The sequence below is a fragment of the Heterodontus francisci genome, chromosome 39, assembly GCF_036365525.1.
Source record: "Heterodontus francisci isolate sHetFra1 chromosome 39, sHetFra1.hap1, whole genome shotgun sequence".
NCBI lineage: Eukaryota > Metazoa > Chordata > Chondrichthyes > Heterodontiformes > Heterodontidae > Heterodontus > Heterodontus francisci.
In genome coordinates, this window is record NC_090409.1 from 21082929 (window position 1) to 21101117 (window position 18189).

General features: G+C 42.0%; 1 non-coding gene across 1 annotated transcript; it reads left to right on the forward strand.

Annotated features, from left to right (window-relative positions):
• The first annotated feature begins 258 nt into the window (after positions 1 to 258).
• On the forward strand, positions 259 to 331 carry trnat-ugu (transfer RNA threonine (anticodon UGU)). The gene has a single exon. It is a non-coding gene; the product is annotated as a tRNA-Thr (tRNA).
• Positions 332 to 18189: the final 17858 nt, after the last annotated feature.

Here is an 18189-nt window from a genome sequence, read left to right on the forward strand (position 1 = left end):
TAGGACTGCCATCTTTGCAGGTGTAAAACTAACCTGGGCAGCTGTGCTGGTTTGTGGTACTGGAAGGCGACACGTTGTACGCCCCGCCTGATATTCAGGTCTATTCAAGTTAACAGAACTAAATATTGGGAGGTGCGTATAATTGAATGGCCAATCTGATACAGCTCCAGACGAATTTGCTCTCTCTTGCGATGAAGCTGTGCCCACAATTGTGTTAGCTACGATTGCCATGATATTTGACCCTACATTCGCAGAAGTGGCTCCATAGCTCAGGGGTTAGAGCACTGGTTTTGTAAACCAGCGGTCGTGAGTTCGAATCTCACTGGGGCCTTTGTGCCTTTTATTCCCGATGCTGGGGTAATCCAGAACCAGGGATCATCGTCTGAGGATACGGAATAAACCCTTCAGGACTGAGATGAGGAGAAATTTCTTCACCCAGAGAGTGGGAAGACTGTGGAATTCACTACCACAGAAAGCACATGAGGGTACTCATAGCGACACCTTTACATAAACGTTACATAAAAGTATAACATTTTGCATTTTTGTTATCACACAGATTATTTAGAACCATTTAATTTTAATTCCTTTTACCTTACATGTTTTTTTTATTCTGAATTTCAGCGCAAATATTCCTTGCAGATTTCCTCAGGGCTTTAAACTCTCTTCGTCCCTCTTCTTCTGAAAACCCAGTCATTTACCCATAGAAATACTGATGGAGGTGCGGGATCAGGGAGATGACAAGCAGCCGGATGGGGCTCTGAGCTCCAGTTGTAACATGTCAGTCCTATCATTCCTTGGGGTTAGAGAGGACTGATGCCATAAGTTCAGCTCCAGGACCCGGGCATCAAGTGTCCAGAGCCAGGGCAAGGCTGCCAAACATGCAAATCAGAAGTGTCTATTTCTGCTGTTAGATGAGGAGCCGTGGCTGACTGCGTGAATGAAGATGGAACACGGCTTTCACCGACAGAAACGGCCCTTACAGGGGAGATCCAGCATTTTCTGTCCCCCACTTATTTTTCCCTTCACCGCAGAATTGTTTCCAGGCCTGGAGGAAATGTGAGCTTGTTCTTGATCAAATATTGGAGAGAATCAGGCCAGATGATAATAGAGACTTTGTTGTTACGTTATAATTGAGAAATTTGCTTTTATATACACTGGTGATTTGAATGTTATGATGGCATTGCAAAATAATTCCGTTTTGTAAAAACCGGCTCTATGTGTTTCAGAGTGTTACAAGGAAGTGATGATACAACCACAGCAACAGTGTTGATTCTATCCTACTCAGTGATAGTGACGGAAGTGGACTGAGTAGAAGTTTATCTAACTTTTGGTGAATTGCTGCAGAATACGCTTTTGGTGAGAACATCCAGTGGGTGTTTTAGGTTGCGATTCCATATGCTGGTGACCTCTAGGTCCAGCTTTATGGATCATATTGTATATCTGTATGGTACTGCTCTTGCCTGATTACTCTGCATAGGACAACAAATACCTATTGACACAATGTGATTCAGTCTCCTGCAATAGGGCAAAGGGAATACATCTCATCGGAAACAGAGAAACATCGGAAATATAAGCAGAAGTAGGCCATCCGGCTCCTTGAGCCTGGTCCACCGTTCATTCCGATTATGGCTGCTCTACCTCAATGGCACTTTTCCACACTATCCCCATATTCCTTGATATCTTTAATATATAGATATGTCTTCATTTGAGTCGTGAACATATTCAGTGATGGAGCCTCCACATCCCTCTGGAGTGGAGAATCCCAAAGATTTGCCAATTTCTGAGTGACGAAATTCCTCCTCATCTCAGACCTAAATGGTCTACCTCTTATTCTGAGACAATAACCTTTCGTTCTGGACCAGCCCCAGACAGGTGAAACAGCCTTGCGGCCATGCCTAATTTCACAATGTGAAGACCATTTTAACACAGGTTGATTTTCAAAACGAATATGAAACCAATATCTTCCATTTACCTGCATCGTAAACACGCTCCTTCAGAATTTCTATTTCTGTAATGAATGCAAAGCAAATGTGTGCAGGTTATTAGTGAAACTAACAGAAAGTGCTGTCACAATAACGCAAACTAGGTAGATTACAGTTAACGTTGCCAGAAGGATTGGGCACAAAGAACAGGAGGCAAGAACACGTCTAAATAAGAAGACCACTGTCTTCTCCGAGGTAAGGCAGGATTTTAATGTGCTTTGGAAATGCCAGAAGATTCATCGCTGAGTTACGCAGCCTGATTTATGAGGAAAAGATGAAGTGGTTCAGATTGGCTTGAAGAGCCGTCCATTCTACCTCACAAGCCTGTCGTATCTTTCAATTAGATAATGGCTGATTGTACATCAACTGAATTTCCTTACCTTAGCTCTACATGCTTTGAGAGTCTTCCTTAACCAGCCAGTGATTTCGGTCTTGCTAGTACCAATTGTCAACCAGCATCCACAACCATTTGTGGGAGAGAGTTCGAAATTATCACTACCTTTGGTGTGTGGAAAATGCTGCCTGATTCTGCTCCTGAATGGCCAGCTTTAATTTTAAAATTATGTTTAATTGAATTTGATTTCTCAGCAGAGGAAATATTTTCCCTAGATTTTCCCCGTTCAAAACGAACCAAGGCTGAATATAACGCATAAACGACTCAATTTAGTATTTCTGCACTCTTCAGATAATGGGCAACAGCAAATTAACCCATTTGATTGACTTTTGTTCCTGCACACTAACTTTTCACGATTTGTGTACTTAGATTGACAAATGTATTTAATCCTCTACATTCCCGCACGTAACAGCATTTTGCTTGATGGATTCACTGAGGATAATACCAAGGTTCTGGAGTGAGCTATAAACGTCTAATCAAGCTCAACGATCGGGAAACAGGCAAATACGAGCTGGGAGCCCGTTTTGTACACCGTCAGATTTTACTGTGCAATGCTTTGGCTTATTGCATGTCTTTCGATCTGTTCTCCCATTAATGAATGATAAGACTGAGGGACATTTTCATTTTTTGTGATGACGTAACCTGGCGAAATCAAAAGTTGTCGGGTCAAAGTCCTGGAATTCCCTTCCTGACAGCACTGTAGGTGTACCAACCCCACAGGGACTGCACTGGCTCAAGAAGGCAGCTCACCAACACCTTCTCAAGGACAATTATGGATGGGAAATAAATGACGGTATAGCCAGCGACATCCCAGGAACTCCGTGTGGTGAAGGTTTCCACCCACATTGCTGTTCAGCAGGTGTTTCCAGGATTTTGACCGAGTGAGGATTAAGGAATGGCAGTATAGTCCCAAATTGGGATTGTTGGTGACCCAGTGGGGAACAAGATGTACTCCCACGTCGTTGTATATCATGGGCTTGGATTCAGGGACAGGCCTCAACACGTTTCACCGCAGACATTTGACAAAATTATTCACTCAGCCTTGAACAGGTGGGCAATTAATTTGTACATAACATGTATAGCCAGCCTAATGACATCAAAACACAGACCAAATTAAAACGTATTTCTCACTATTTAGTGAGCACCTGGCATTGTTTTTGTTTGTGCAAGTACTCATGTCTGTCCACAGACTTGATGTACTCATGCATTGATTCTGAAAGATGTCTATCTATCAGGTGTGCTATTGACCTCTTTCTCTCCACTTTTGCTCTATCTCTCCCTCTCCGTGATAATCCTTATCCCCTCTCTGTGTCTATATCTCTCCTTTCTCTCCAGTCTGTGACCATCTCTCTCAGAGACAAGCCCAGCCCGGGCCTTGAAGCCGCGCAATGATTATATTTGGTCCAAGCCCATAATGGGCCTCAAAACGAACTTCCGCACCTCTGAGGCGGGAGGTCCCCACCTGGAAGAGCTGCTGGGACTGCACCCAGCCAGAAGATAAAGAGGAACGCTGGCCCCAGAATGAAGGTAAGTGTGAGGGGCATTATTTGGGACAACCGGCAAGGCAAGTGAGGTCATTTGGTGGGGGAATGTAGTGCAGTGGGGATAACTTATGCCATGGGGCAACGCTCCATTGGACACGGAGTGCCCAATCAGGAGGGACTCCACAGCCCACAAGCCTGCTGTGAAGTTTGATTGAGCGGCCTCTTGAGGTCTTTGGCCACCCACCCTCTGCTGATAATTGGCAGCTAATTGGCCACTTTAGGACCTTACTATGCGGGTCGCTTCTCGCTGCCACCATTGCTACTAGCAATGGAAACGTCCCCCACTACCTCCCAATCAATTTTATGCCCCCCCTTCCCGCATCCGGCCTGCTCATGTGGTGAGCATAAAATTCCAGCCAATGTTTGAGTTCCAAAATTGTAAACAGAGAAAATGATTAATTTTATTCATGTACATATTCTGAGTGGGTCTGGCAAGCACAACAGTTATTAAGACGTGCTAATTGACCTTCAAGATGTGATAATCAGCTGCATTATTGAACCGCTGCAGTTGTGTGGTGCAGGTGCTTCCAATGTGTTAGGTAGCGAATTCCAGGTTTTTAAACAGTGAGTATGAAGGGACAGCGACAATTTTATAAATCAGGATAATGTGCTACGTTGAGGAGAACTGATGTTGTGTTGCTCCTATGTGCCTGTTCTCCATGTCGTTCTTGTTGGTAGAATTCACAGGGCCTAGAGTTAATAATGCAGAAACCTTGGCAAATTTACACTGGTAAATGTTACACATTCAGCCACAGTTTTCTGCTGGTTTAAGGACGGAATGTTTAAGATGGTGGGAATGTGTACCGATCATGCAGGTCCCCCCACCCCCCCCCCCCCACCCCCGCCACCCCGCCAAAGATAGTCGGAACATCTTGTGTGTTCTTCATTCGGTACGCTTCCAGACAAGTGGAGAATGTTCCATCACACTCATGAATTTTGCGTTGTTGCTGATTTAAAAATGCTGACGGCCAACACCCGCAGAATCCTGCACTTCAGATTTACTCTTGCAGCCACAGTATTTGTATGGCTATTACAATTAATCTTCTGGCCAATGCCAATGAATATTGCCGATGGCAGATTCGGCAATGGTAATTACATTGAATCTCAAGGAACGGTTGCTACCCTCAGTCTTGATGGAAAATCTGTGATACGGATATCACTTGTCATTATAGGTCTGGCCTGGATATTGTCCCAATCCTGTACATGTCAGCACCCACTTCTTCATCAACTGCGGAATTGCAAATAGGACTGAGGATATTAGGGGAAAATTGAATATCGTCAAAATGGTATATGCTAAGTAAATAGATAACAGCAGAGTGCATGCTGAGGGAGGATACGAATATATTAGGGGAGAAGTCAGAAAATAATTAGGAAATCAAAGAGGAGCTGTGAAATGAGTTCATCAACAGACATAAAACAAATCAGTAAAACATTCTTCAGGCACCGATAAATCAAGAAAGTGAAACTTTCTAATCAACTACTTAATCATCAGCGAATCAACTTAACACCTGTTGTAGAAAAATAATTGAATGCTACTAAGGGAGAAAATGGAAAAAAAACCTAAAAAACAAAAGAAATAATCATAAAAGATTGAGCATGAAATTCAAAAGGGAACGTTTAGCTTGACAAACCTCACAGAATTCTTTGAAGAAGTAACTCAGAAGGTAGAAACGGGTCATGCAATAGATGTAAATCATCCAGATTTCCAAAAGACCTTTAGTAGCTGCGACATAATAGATTAAAAATCAAATAGGGGATAAAGAAGAAACTTCCTTGCGGTGGAAGCGTTGAGAATATGGGGTTTGGAACTTGCTACAAAAGAAAGCGTTTGAGATGAAGAACATAGTTGCATTTAAGGGGAGGATAGCAATGCATGTGAGGGACAAGGGAATACAGGCTTTTGCTATAAAAATCAGATGCGGAAGTATGGGAAGAAGCTCGAGAGGAGCATGAATGACTTCATGGACATGCTGCTATGACTGGCCTACATCAGTGCTGTATATCCCATATAATTCTATGTAATTGTATGTTACACTTGGACATTAAAGGTGAACATACCCACCGCTGACTTTATGATGGAAATGTCTTATGTTTTGCACTTACCTTTAATCTTTCCCTTCATTCTGTTTTCTGAAATAAATATTCTTTCAATTAATAATAGAATCAAGCATAAGAAGATGGCCAAAGAGAAGACGGGCATTGGAAAAATAAAGAAGTACGTCGAGAAGAAGAACTGAAAGGAGATGAATTAGAAGCAAACATAAGAGGAGGACAAGAAGCAGCAGTAGCAAATAGAGCACGAAGATCATAAGCAGATAAACAAGAGGAAGGACAAGCAGAAGATGAAGAAGAGGAAGGATGACTCGGACCAATAGGAGATGATGGACCAGAAAAATGGAGATGGAGATGGAGATGAAGAACACGGAAATACAGTGATGACATGGGAGGTGCAAACTAGACCAGCATTTAAGGAGTGCAGGTATATTGGAGGTTTTCAGTATTGCAAGTGGTTGCACAAATAAAACGTGTGGGTGCAAGGCCATGGACAGAATTGAAAGCAAGGATGACGTTTGTGTATCGAGGCTTTGCCATACCGGGAGCTCATGTAGATCAGCGCGCACAGGGGTGTTACGTGAAGGGAACTTGGAGTTAGATAGGAAAATGGCAGCAGAGGTTAGATGAGTTCGAATTCATGTTTGAGTGATGTAGTCATAGCTTGTCTAGGAGTGGATTGCAACAGTCAATTTACGACATAACAAAGCAATAAATAAAGGAGCGTTAGAGCTGCAGGTGTGCTGAGACAGAGATGGGTGATATTTAAAGCTGGATGCGTGAAGTGGTGCTAATGGACAGGATCTGGGGTTGGAAGCTGAGATCACTTTTAAATCGGATGTCAAGAATTCAAACAGTCTGCTGCAAGCTCAGATAGTGACCAGCGAGAGAAATGGAGTCATTCTCCAGGAAATGCATTTCTTATCAGGGATTGAAAACGATGGCTTCAAACTTCCCAAATTTAGGCAGAAGAAATTTCTCCTCATCCAATACTGATGTGTGACGAAGTAGAAACAGTGTAGAGTAGAGAGAGGTGATGGTTCAGAAGAGTTGGTTGCCGTCAGCAGCCATGAACATGTTTCCAAGTGGCAGCATGTTTATGATCTTTTTGGCACTCCATAATCGATGGCAGGGGAGCGGGAACAGAAGGCATTGCAGGAGAGATATGTGTTTATGCACACAGGTCTACTTCTTGTAAATGCACTAAACGTAACAAAAACTATATTGATCACTCTTCCTTCCGCCTGCAAAATAGTCATATGTCAAGGTGAAAATGGTGAAAATAACAGCAAGGAAGATAGATGTGCTCCTTTGCTGTTTTGAAATATGAAATCAACACTTTCAACTACCTGCATCTTCGAGAGCGGCTTTCAGCGTTTCAAAATCTGTAAATTAAACGTAAATAGTGCTCATCTGGGTAGAGCTCCCGTCTCTGAACAACCATGCAGTCGGTTCGAACGCCACTCCAGCAAATGTGAGCACAGAGTAAAGGCTTAAACACCCAGAACTGAGACGGTGTTGCAATGCTGGTGATGCTTTCTTTCAGAAAAGTGGTTAAACTAATTTCTTGTCTGCCCTTTCAGATGGGTACAAGAGATCCACAGTTCTTAATTCAATGAAGAACAATGGGGGCCTGGGCCAATATCTATTGCTCATAAAGAATTGCAAAACAAACACTTTGATGTGGTCATTTGTCCACTTCCTGTCGGTGGCATGATGCTGGGCGCTATTAGCTGCATTTGCTAAATTCCAATACCGCCTTCACTTCACAAGTACTTATTTTACTCTATAGTGAGCTGCGAGGCCCTGTGGTAATGAAATTTGCTGCATACCTGCAAGGACTTTTCTTAGATGTAGAAAATAATACCGCAACAAATAAACTGAAGATGTGAACATGACTGTTGATATAAAAGGGATTCTATTGGTGTAAAGTGAGATACATATCGAAGCACGTTTTTCACTTGTCAGAGTGGCCCTAAAATTACGTTGTCATCAAATGACAGAATCTGCCTGATTCTGTTCCTAATGACCAACCACAGGTTTTTAACTATTTGAATATTTTTTCAAATGAGTTTAAAAAGGGACACGTCCAGGTGACTTTGCTAGCAGCTTAAGATGGCCAACCAACTTGCCGTACTCTATTCTACACTGCAAGGCCTGTGAGGTGGAGACGAAATGCCTGTGCATTCCAACAAGAACCAAGACCCAGGAATGTAAGAGAACTATTGGTTCTTTTTAGCAGGAAGAAATACACTTCTAGCTCCTATAAATGAATCACTATGTTACTGTCATGTGAAAAAGGGGTTAGGATAAATAAGAAGTTATAAGGTCTTTAGACATAAAATTATCTTAATAGCGTTTAAGATTTAGTTTATTCATAAATAGTTAATTTGTTGTTGTTTAAAGATACCTGCGTTGGTGCATTTTATTCGGGGGCTTAATAAAGTGTTTAATTCGTCTATTTTCTGGTAGGTGGTAAAACTTTAATAATATGCGATGACCTGTGGAGTGATGAGACTGAATTGAGAGTGCATTTCTCCCACCTCGGTCGTAACACAGGGTTGAAGTTCCACCTTGCTGGCTATGGCAGATGGACGCCCCCCTTCACTTTCCAACTGATAATTTCTGCTTTACAGCATCTCTTGCGCTTCCTATGACGAATTTAGGTGAACATATGTCATCTGTGAAGAGATGAGGAGATGAAATACAACTGCTGCTCAGCGCAACAAGACTGGTTGCAGATGGGCCACCAATTGTGCACTTGGCCCGATTTTCGTTCCCACTGTTCAACGTAAATCAAAGGTTTGGTGACCCTCTTCCACAGGTTTGACACCCTTCCACTCGTAGAATTTCACCTCGAGATCTATACTTTCAAATGAAGCAGAAATTCCTCTTGGATGGTAGATCAAACCGGGAAGTATTGCACCAACCACCTGTTATATGCTTCACCAGAAATTGACTTCGTTTGACTTCCAAGAATCACATCATGCATGATGAACGAAGGGGTACAGGCGTTGACTATCATTCCCTAACCAGGTTTTACATGCATTATTAGGTTGAACTTGTGAAGAAGAACCAAGGGCAATTCATGATTTAATGTTGGTAATAGATATATAAATATATATAGTCATAAATTATCAATGCGTAGGATGTTTCACAGTCCATTGGAAAATGAATAAATCAAAGTGCAGAAAAGAATAAAATTTGAAACAGACACAGAAGCTAAATTGGCAACTCAAATTGGGCGGGATTTGCTGTGCTCAGTTTTATGGATCATTCAATAACTACACACGTGGTACAGTGGCACAGTGGTTAGCACCGCAGCCTCACAGCTCCAGCGACGTGGGTTAGGTTCTGGGAACTGCCTGTAGAGAGTGTGCAAGTTCTCCCTGTGACTGTGTGGGTTTTCTCTGGATGCTGCGGTTTTCTCCTACAGCCACAAACTTATGGGCTGATAGGTTAAATTGGCCATTGTAAATTGTCCCTATTCTAGAAAGTGGGAATGTGTGTTTAATGGAGGATTAGTATAGATGCGTGGTTGTTGGACAGAACAGACTCGGTGGGCCTGTTTTAGTGCTGTGTCTCTCTCTATGACTCTAGCATTATTGCAGCGATATCGAAAACAGAGCAAGCTAACATAATAATACATAGTTCTAAAATAACTTTATACGATGGTGAAAGCTTGTATGATTCAGTGCTCAAGACTGGCAGCCATATATCCCAACCAATATTCAACTCCGTCATCTCCAATAGAACTGAATGCTGTTCCTGTTCTATAATTGATGCCTAAATTGTTACCACCTGTCGCATATCTGCTCCATGTACAATCTCACGACCAACCTTATTTACATTCTCACCTTTCTCTTTCCTGCTTAGCCTTTGTTCTGAAAGGAAGATGAGGAATCAAAAATTATTGATTTTTACAATACCACAATGAACAAAGAAGATGAAATTTATCCAAAACCAAGAGGATCTCTGACTCTTACATATCAGTTTTTCATCTTTTGATACAAGTAGGAAATCCACTCGAATTTTCAAGGATTATACCCCTTCATAAATTCAGTATAAAGAGTCACGATTAACTTAATGAATATGTGAAGAAAGTAACTGGTCAGATGGGAGGAATGTTTTAACCAATTGTGCCAAATTCTGCATTTTTTACAGTTGGGTTTGTTTCTCTGTCCCTCAGTTGGTAACCCTGGTGTCTCCAAGTCAAGAGGTTGTCAGTTTAAGCTCCACTCCAGAGACATGAGAACATAATCAAGGTCGCCGCTTCTTCTACCAGTATAGCATTGTTGGAGGGGCCTTCTTTCAGGCGATATATTAAACTGATTTTCTGTCTATCCCAGCAGCTAGACATAAGATATCTCACAGCATTATTCGAAGATAATGGGGTTCCTCCTGATGTCCACACCAAACGTTATCCTTCAAATAATATCGCAATTGAAACAGATTATGTAGTGACAGTTTCACTGTTCTTGTGGGTCATTACTGTACGTAAATTGCCTGCCATGTATTGCAATACTAACTTTGCTTTCAAAATGTTTCGTTGACTGAACCACTTTGGACGCCAGGAAATGCGTTATATCAATGCAAGACTATATTCTTTTTAATTATTTTCTGTAGCTTTTAACTGTTCAGTAGGAAAGGCTATGGCAATATAAAATAATAACCACTTTTGTACCTACATAAGTTACATTCCAGTGTATATCGTTTCAGAAAACTTTCATTCTTATATCATACGTTCCACAGAAGTAGATATCTGCAGCGACACCAATCCTTTAAAAATCAGAGAATTGTTATGAAATGGTACCGGCGTACAATTAGATTATAAAATGTCTATTGCTTTCAAGACAGACCTAATTCAACCGTTGAAAATTCACAACGTTTAAATGGATCCCAAAATTCTTACCTCCATTGAGAGTAGAAGTCTTGTTACTACAACATTAACATTAATCTGTAGCAATGCAGATCCCGAGTTGACGCTCCAACGCTTTATCCTCTGGACTATGAAAACCACAAACTTCTACTTCTACATGATATCCCATCTCCACACCCTGGATAAAGACTATTCTTCCGAATTTATTATCTGATCATTATTGACAATGTATGTTTTATTGTGATACTTTTGAATCTCCCATAACTGGAAGCATCTTTCCTCCAGTTACACGATTATACAATAACTTGTACATAATTTTAAATAACTCCATTGGCTGAATACTCTACCTTCACTTTTCCAGAGAAAAGAGCCTCATCTTGTGCAATATTTCCTGATTAGTATAACCTTTCAACACTGGTATGAATCTTCTAAGATTTTTCACCTTCTTCTGTGCTTGCAATTCTGTTTATCACATGATGACCAAAACCATACACGGTTCTCCAGGTGTTGTCTAACCAAGGTGCTTTTAAAATTCAACACAGCTTTTCAATTCTATTGCTGCATAAATTAATCATTTTTTTGTCTACATTTGTGCGAGATTTTAATATTTGCTGCCACTTCAACTGATTTGTAAATCTGCACCACAGCCGTTTAGCCCGCTAACACATTAATTTTTCAAGGGGCATTTGGGAATTTTGCCCTTCCATTCAAAATGCAGCTATATTGCAATTAATTCGCTGCACATTTTGAATTTGTGCACCTGCTTCCCAAGTTCATGTCACTTATGTAAATGGTGAACAATAGTGTTCACAGCGCCAATCCTTGTGAAACATTAATTATCACTGCTTTTAAGGATTTGTGAATTGGTACCCTCTTGATCTATTTGCTACTCTATACTCTTTCTAAGCGACTGCAATTCTATAATGCATTAAAAAAAAAACTTCTGGTCATCTGAAAGCGTTTTATGGTAAATTAAGTATTTTTTGAAGCGTAGGAAATATGGCAGCCAATTTGAGAACAGCAAGATTCCGCAAACAGCAATATGAGAATGACCAGATAATCTGTCTTTGTGATGTTAATTCAGTAATGAATATGGACCAAGGCATCGGGCATAATTTCCCCGCTCTTCTTGGAAATAATGCTCTGGGAACCTTTACATCAAATTGAGAAGGCAGACAGGGCCTCGCCGCAATGTCTCATTTGACAGGTGGCACCTCTAACAGTTATGCAATCCCTCAGCATTGTACTGTGCGTGCTGATCTTTATTTCTGTGGAGTGAGACTTGCACCCACAATCTTCTGACTCAGAAATCAAAGTGCTACCGAATGGATTGCAGTTGAGACCAGTAAGTACATGGCCTCTGGACCTTTGGCCTGCACCCCAGAGTTTTAAAGCAGTTGGCTACAGTGATAGTGGATGCATTGATTTTGATCATCCAAAGCTCTCTAGCTTCTAGAACCGTCCTCACGGATTGGAAGGTAGAAAACATGGCAACGCTGTTCAGGAAAGCGGTGGAAAACAAAACACAGAATCGACAATCCAGTTAGAATCAGCAGCAGAATAATACTAGAATCTGTTCTTAGGGGCGTAACAACAGGGCACTTATAAGATTTTAATATTATTGGGAAGTGTCAATATGGGGTTATGAAAGGAAAATCGTGTTTGATGTATCATTAAGAGCTTTCAGGTTTTTAAACTGAAGGTGGATAAGGAGAAACAGGTGGAGGTAGTGTACGGGAATATTCAATGAAAACATTTGATAAGGTATAGTTCGAGAGTTATCAGACAAAAATAGGACTCATGGGCTGCTATATTGGTATGGATGGAGGATTTGCTAAACAACAGAAAACGGTGGGCAGGACTAAATGGTCGATATTAAAATTATGAAGCTGTAACCAGCAGCTTACTAAGGGGATCAGTGGATGGACCTCACCTTTATTTTTACAGCGTATATCAATGACTTAGATGAGAGACACAGCATAATGTCCCCATAATTTCGCAACAGAATGCACTACAGACCATTCCAAAATTTAAAAGAAAATCTCAATTCCATATTGAAATCCAAACTGCCAGATGAAGGATGTACAACCGTCTCGCTCGTTGACGAGTTTAGATGCAAATCTTCTGTCTTGCCCCCCACCGATTAATCTGCCTTGAAATACGTTAAATATGAATAGTGGAATGGCAAAAACATAACTTCAATTTTGTCACCCGTGTGACATTCAAGATTAATCGATGTCTTTAGATGAGAACATTTTTATTCACTCGTGGGATCCGGACAGTTAATAATCACCCATTCTTAATTGGCCTTTAGAAGGCAGTGCTGAGTTACCTTCTTGTATTGCTGCAGTCTATTTGGTTACGTTGCTCACGCAGTGCTGTTTGACAGGTAGTTCCAGCATTTTGACACAGTGCAGATGATGGAAGAGCAGCATATTTCCAAGTCAGGATGGAGTCTGAACTAGAGGGGGACTTGGAGATGGTTATGTTCCCATGCACTGCTCATTCTTCTGGATGGTGGAGGTCGAGGGTAACTCGGTTATTCAAGAAAGGAGTGAAAGAAAGAAGGTTGACCCGACATCACGTTAGAGTTGCCAGAAAAAATGTTAGAACATATGATTAATGGCGTGATAACAGATCACTCAGAATCTCATAATGGACTGCAGTGGTTCAAGACGGCAGCTTACCACCATCTTCTGAACAGCAATTAGGGATGGGCAGTAAATGATGGCCAAGCCAGCGATGTCCCACCCCGTGAAAGAATAGTAATAAAAAAAATGTGTTGGGCAGATTTATCATCGAATTGTGAAAGTGAAATTTTGCTTACCAAATCTATTAGAGATTTATTTTTAACATTATAGCCAGCAGGTCAAACAAGGGGGAAGCAGGAACGTAGTTTATTCAGATTTTCAAAAAGGATTCAACAAGTTGTTGTACAAGAGCTTATTATACAAATATGTGGCTCATTTGATTGCGGGTAATAGATTGGCATGAATTTCAGGATTGATTGACGTGCAAAAATAGAGAGAAGTAAAAAAAAACTTTTATTTTGCTCGTTGGGAGCTAAAAGGAGCAATTCCTTATATTCTTTCATAGGATAGGAGCACTGCCGGCAAGGCCAGATTTTTTTTTCCCATCATTAAATGCTCTTGACAATTGAATAGTTTGCTAGGCCATTTGAGAGGGCAGTTAATCGTACTGCATTAGTGTAGATATGGAGTCGCACATTGGATAGACAAGGCGAGGACAGCAGATTTTCTTCCCTCAAGGACATTGGAAAACCAGATAAGTTTTTATAACGATCAATGACTGTTTAACGGCAACATTCTTAAGACCAGATTTTGATCCAACTGCTTTAATCCATTATTGAATTTAAATTCCACCAGCTGCCATGGTGGGATGCAAACCCATGACCCCAGATCATTAGCCTCACCTTACTGGATTATTAACTTTAGTGATATTACCACTGCACCACCATTTCCCCAAACGAGGGTCAGTGTCAGGTTCCACCTATTAACAAACTATTTCAATGACTTAGATGGGACGTCGATGGACAATGTCCAAGTTTTCTGATGATACAAAATTAGGTGAGAAATTATACTGTGAGGAAGATATGAATAGCCTGTAAATGATATCGACAGGTTACTTGAATGGGCAAACACGTGGCAGATAGAATATAGTGTGGCGATATGTGAAGTAATCCACTTTGGAAGGAACCAATTGGAAGACAGAATATTTTTTCAGATAGTGATAACCTGAGAAATGGTAGTGTTAAGAGGGACCTGGGTTGCCTTGTACAGGAATTGCAGAAAGTTAACATGGAGGTACACAAAATAGTTGGGAAAAGAAATGGTATGTTATCCTTTATTCCACATGGATTGTCGTACAAGAGTTAAGCTGCCTTACTGTCATTTTAGAGTGCCTTGGTGAGACGACTGCTGGAGTACTGGACGCAGTTTTGGACTCCTTACCCAAATAAGAAGAGACTTGACTTAGAACGTGTGCAACAAAGGTTCAGTAGACTGATTCAGAGGATGAGGGGAATGACCTTTGGCGAGAGATTCAGTAAGCAGGGCCGAAAGCAAATCACTCCATATTCTTCTATAGTTAACCAAATACAAGCCGGGTCCTTTCCAACTGACATCATGATTTAACTTGTATTCTTTAGCGCTGGTATGTATGGGGTGTTCTGATAAACTATTTGCAGTCAGCTGCATCCAATTTGTAGGTTGGACTGGAACCTCTGGTCGTCATCTACATCCGTCTCTCACTGTTGCGTCCAAGCGCCACACCCTGGTACACTGTCTCAACTGATTGGCGAAATGTAGTGAGGGGAGAACTGATGAACATGACACCACCTGGGCGGATGTCTTTTTTGATAAAGATAATTGACAGGGCGTTTTCAATGTCAGAGTGGGCCATGGCAGCCTGCGATGGAACAGAGTGTTAAGAAACTATCGAGTTGGAAACTGGAACTCTGTGCAGAAAAGCAGCTGTCCATAACCAATAGCTTCTTTCAACAAAAATATTGCATCAGGACCACATGGATGCATCTCTTCTGTAAACACTGGCACCTGATAGATGACATCTTGGTGCTCCAGAGTCACTTAAAGGACGTCCTGCATACTACAGTCATGCCCAGTGCTGACTGTCATACAGACCACCGGCTTGTTCGTTCAAAGCTGAACTTCCACTTTAAGCCTAAGCCCAAGAGCAGGCCTAGGGATAACCCATCAAAGCAATTTCGGGTTAGCAACTTGCAATCCTCATCTTGCAGAGACAGATATCAACCAATCTACAGACTAGATGGAACATCCTGATCTTACTTCTGATTCCACTCCAGACGAATTCTGGGAGCACATCAAAGCAGCAGAACCAATGAGGTCATCGGACCCAGCACAAAGCAAAATAAGGGCTGGTTTGATGAAAATGACAAGGAAATTCAAGACCTGCTAGAAAGAAAAAAGGCCAGATCATCAGGCTCACCTGGCTCAGCCGGCCAGTCAAGAGAGGGGAAAAAAACAGCCTACTGTCAAGCATGCAACATCCTTTAACGTAAACGGATGGACATGACTGGTGGTTCACACTTGTGGAAAAAAGCTCAACAGTACGCTGATACTGGCGACATTAGAAGTTTGAATGAAATGCTAAGATCTGCCTATGGACCAGCACATCGAACCCAAAACCCCCTGAGGAAAGCTGATAGCAAGACCCTACAAGGAGTCAGTCCTGGATCGTTGGTCGAAGCACGTTGACTCTCTCCTCAGTGCCAAGTGCACAGCTCATGGTACTGCCATCAATTGCATCCCACAACAGCCTGTCAAAGAAGAACTGGATTAGAGCCCAACTTTGGAGGAGAATGGAACGGCCATCAGCCAGATGAAGAACAACAAGGACTCCGAAACTGACAGAATTCCACCCGAAGCCTTGAAGCATGTCCTATACACCAAGCGCCATGAGTTTTCATGGCCTGCTGGGGACAGGGCAGGATTCCTTGGTACCTTCGTCATGCCATTATCATCACCTTGTTCAAAAACAAAGGAGAAAAATCAGACTGCTCCTAATACCGTGGGATCATTCTCCTTTCTATTACTGGGAAGATCCTGGTTAGAATACTTCTGAACAGGCTTGTGCCTACCATTGCAGAAGAAAAACTCACAGAGAGCCAGTGTGGTTTCAGAACAAATAGAGGCACCACAAAGCTGGTATTTGCACTCAGACAATTACAAGAAAAGTGTCGTGAGCAAAACAAAGGCCTGTTCTTCACTTTCGTAGACCTCACCAAGGCATTCAACATTGTGAGCAGAGATGGACTTTAGAAAATCCTTGAAAAGCTTGGATGCCCACCCAGGTTTCTGGCCATGGTGAAGCAGTTTCATGAAAATCACTAGGGAAAAGTCAAGCAAAACAGCGGCCTCTCAAGTCCCTTCTGTATCTCCAACGACGTGAAGCAGGGTTGTGTGCTGGCCCCAACCCTGCTTACCATCTTTTTCAGCATGATGCTGCAGCAAGCAACGAAGATCTTATGGAGGGGGTTCATGTACGATTCCAGACTGAAGGAGGCCTTTTCAACATCAATCGTCTTCGGGCATACACAAAAACACAAGAAAAAACAATCCATAAACTTCTTGCCGATGACTGTGCTCTGTTGGCCCACTGTCAGCCAGACCTGCAAATTATAACAAATTTTCCGAGGTGGCATAACTCTTTAGACTAAAAATCAGTTTAATGAAAACTGAAGTCCTGAATCAACCTGTACCCCAAGAAGAATATAGATAACCAAGCGTTGTAAACGAGGGAACTGAGCTGAATGCCGTCAAGCAAGTTACTTATATGGGGAGCGTCATCTCGACTGATGTCACCATAGACCAGGAAGTGGACAGTAGGCTTTCAAAAGCAAAAATAACATTCAGCAGACGGTACACACGTGTGTGGAGGAGCCAGAGCCTCAGAGCAGAGACCAAACTCAAAATGTACAAAGCCATCGTCCTCACCACACTTCTGTATGGTACCGAGTCATTGGTCCTATACGACCATCATGCATGCCTACTAGAGAACTTCCATCAGCCCTGCCTCTGCAGCATCCTCAGTATCCACTGGCAGAACCGCATCACAAACAAAGGCCACGATATCTTCCTTCAGTGCTGTGAATAGAACATTTCAAGTGTAGTCAGATCAGAGCTCTCTCAAGTTGCAGTATAACGTCCATCCCTTTGCATTCCAGTCCTCTTGAGAAAAAAGCCAATATCCTGTTCTTCTTTTTAAATATGTTGTCTAACTGCCCAATACAGTTTCGTGATATCTGTACATGAACCCCGAAATCGCTTTGTTGCTCCATAGTTCCTAACTTCCGCTATTTCGAAAAAGATCTGAATCCGCTTTCATAGATCCAAAGAGAATGACCTCAAACAAAGAACAAAGAACAAAGAACAAAGATAATTACAGCACAGGAACAGGCCCTTCGGCCCTCCAAGCCTGCGCCGATCCAGATCCTCTCTCTAAACATGTCGCCTATTTTCTAAGGTTCTGTATCTCTTTTCTTCCTGCCCATTCATGTATCTGTCTAGATACATCTTAAAAGACGCCATCGTGCCCGCATCTGCCACCTCGGCTGGCAACGCGTTCCAGGCACCCACCACCCTCTGCGTAAAGAACTTTCCACGCATATCCCCCCTAAACTTTTCCCCTTTCACTTTGAACTCGTGTCCTCTAGTAATTGAATCCCCCACTCTGGGAAAAAGCCTCTTGCTATCCACCCTGTCTATACCTCTCATGATTTTGTACACCTCAATCAGGTCCCCCTCAACCTCCGTCTTTCTAATGAAAATAATCCTAATC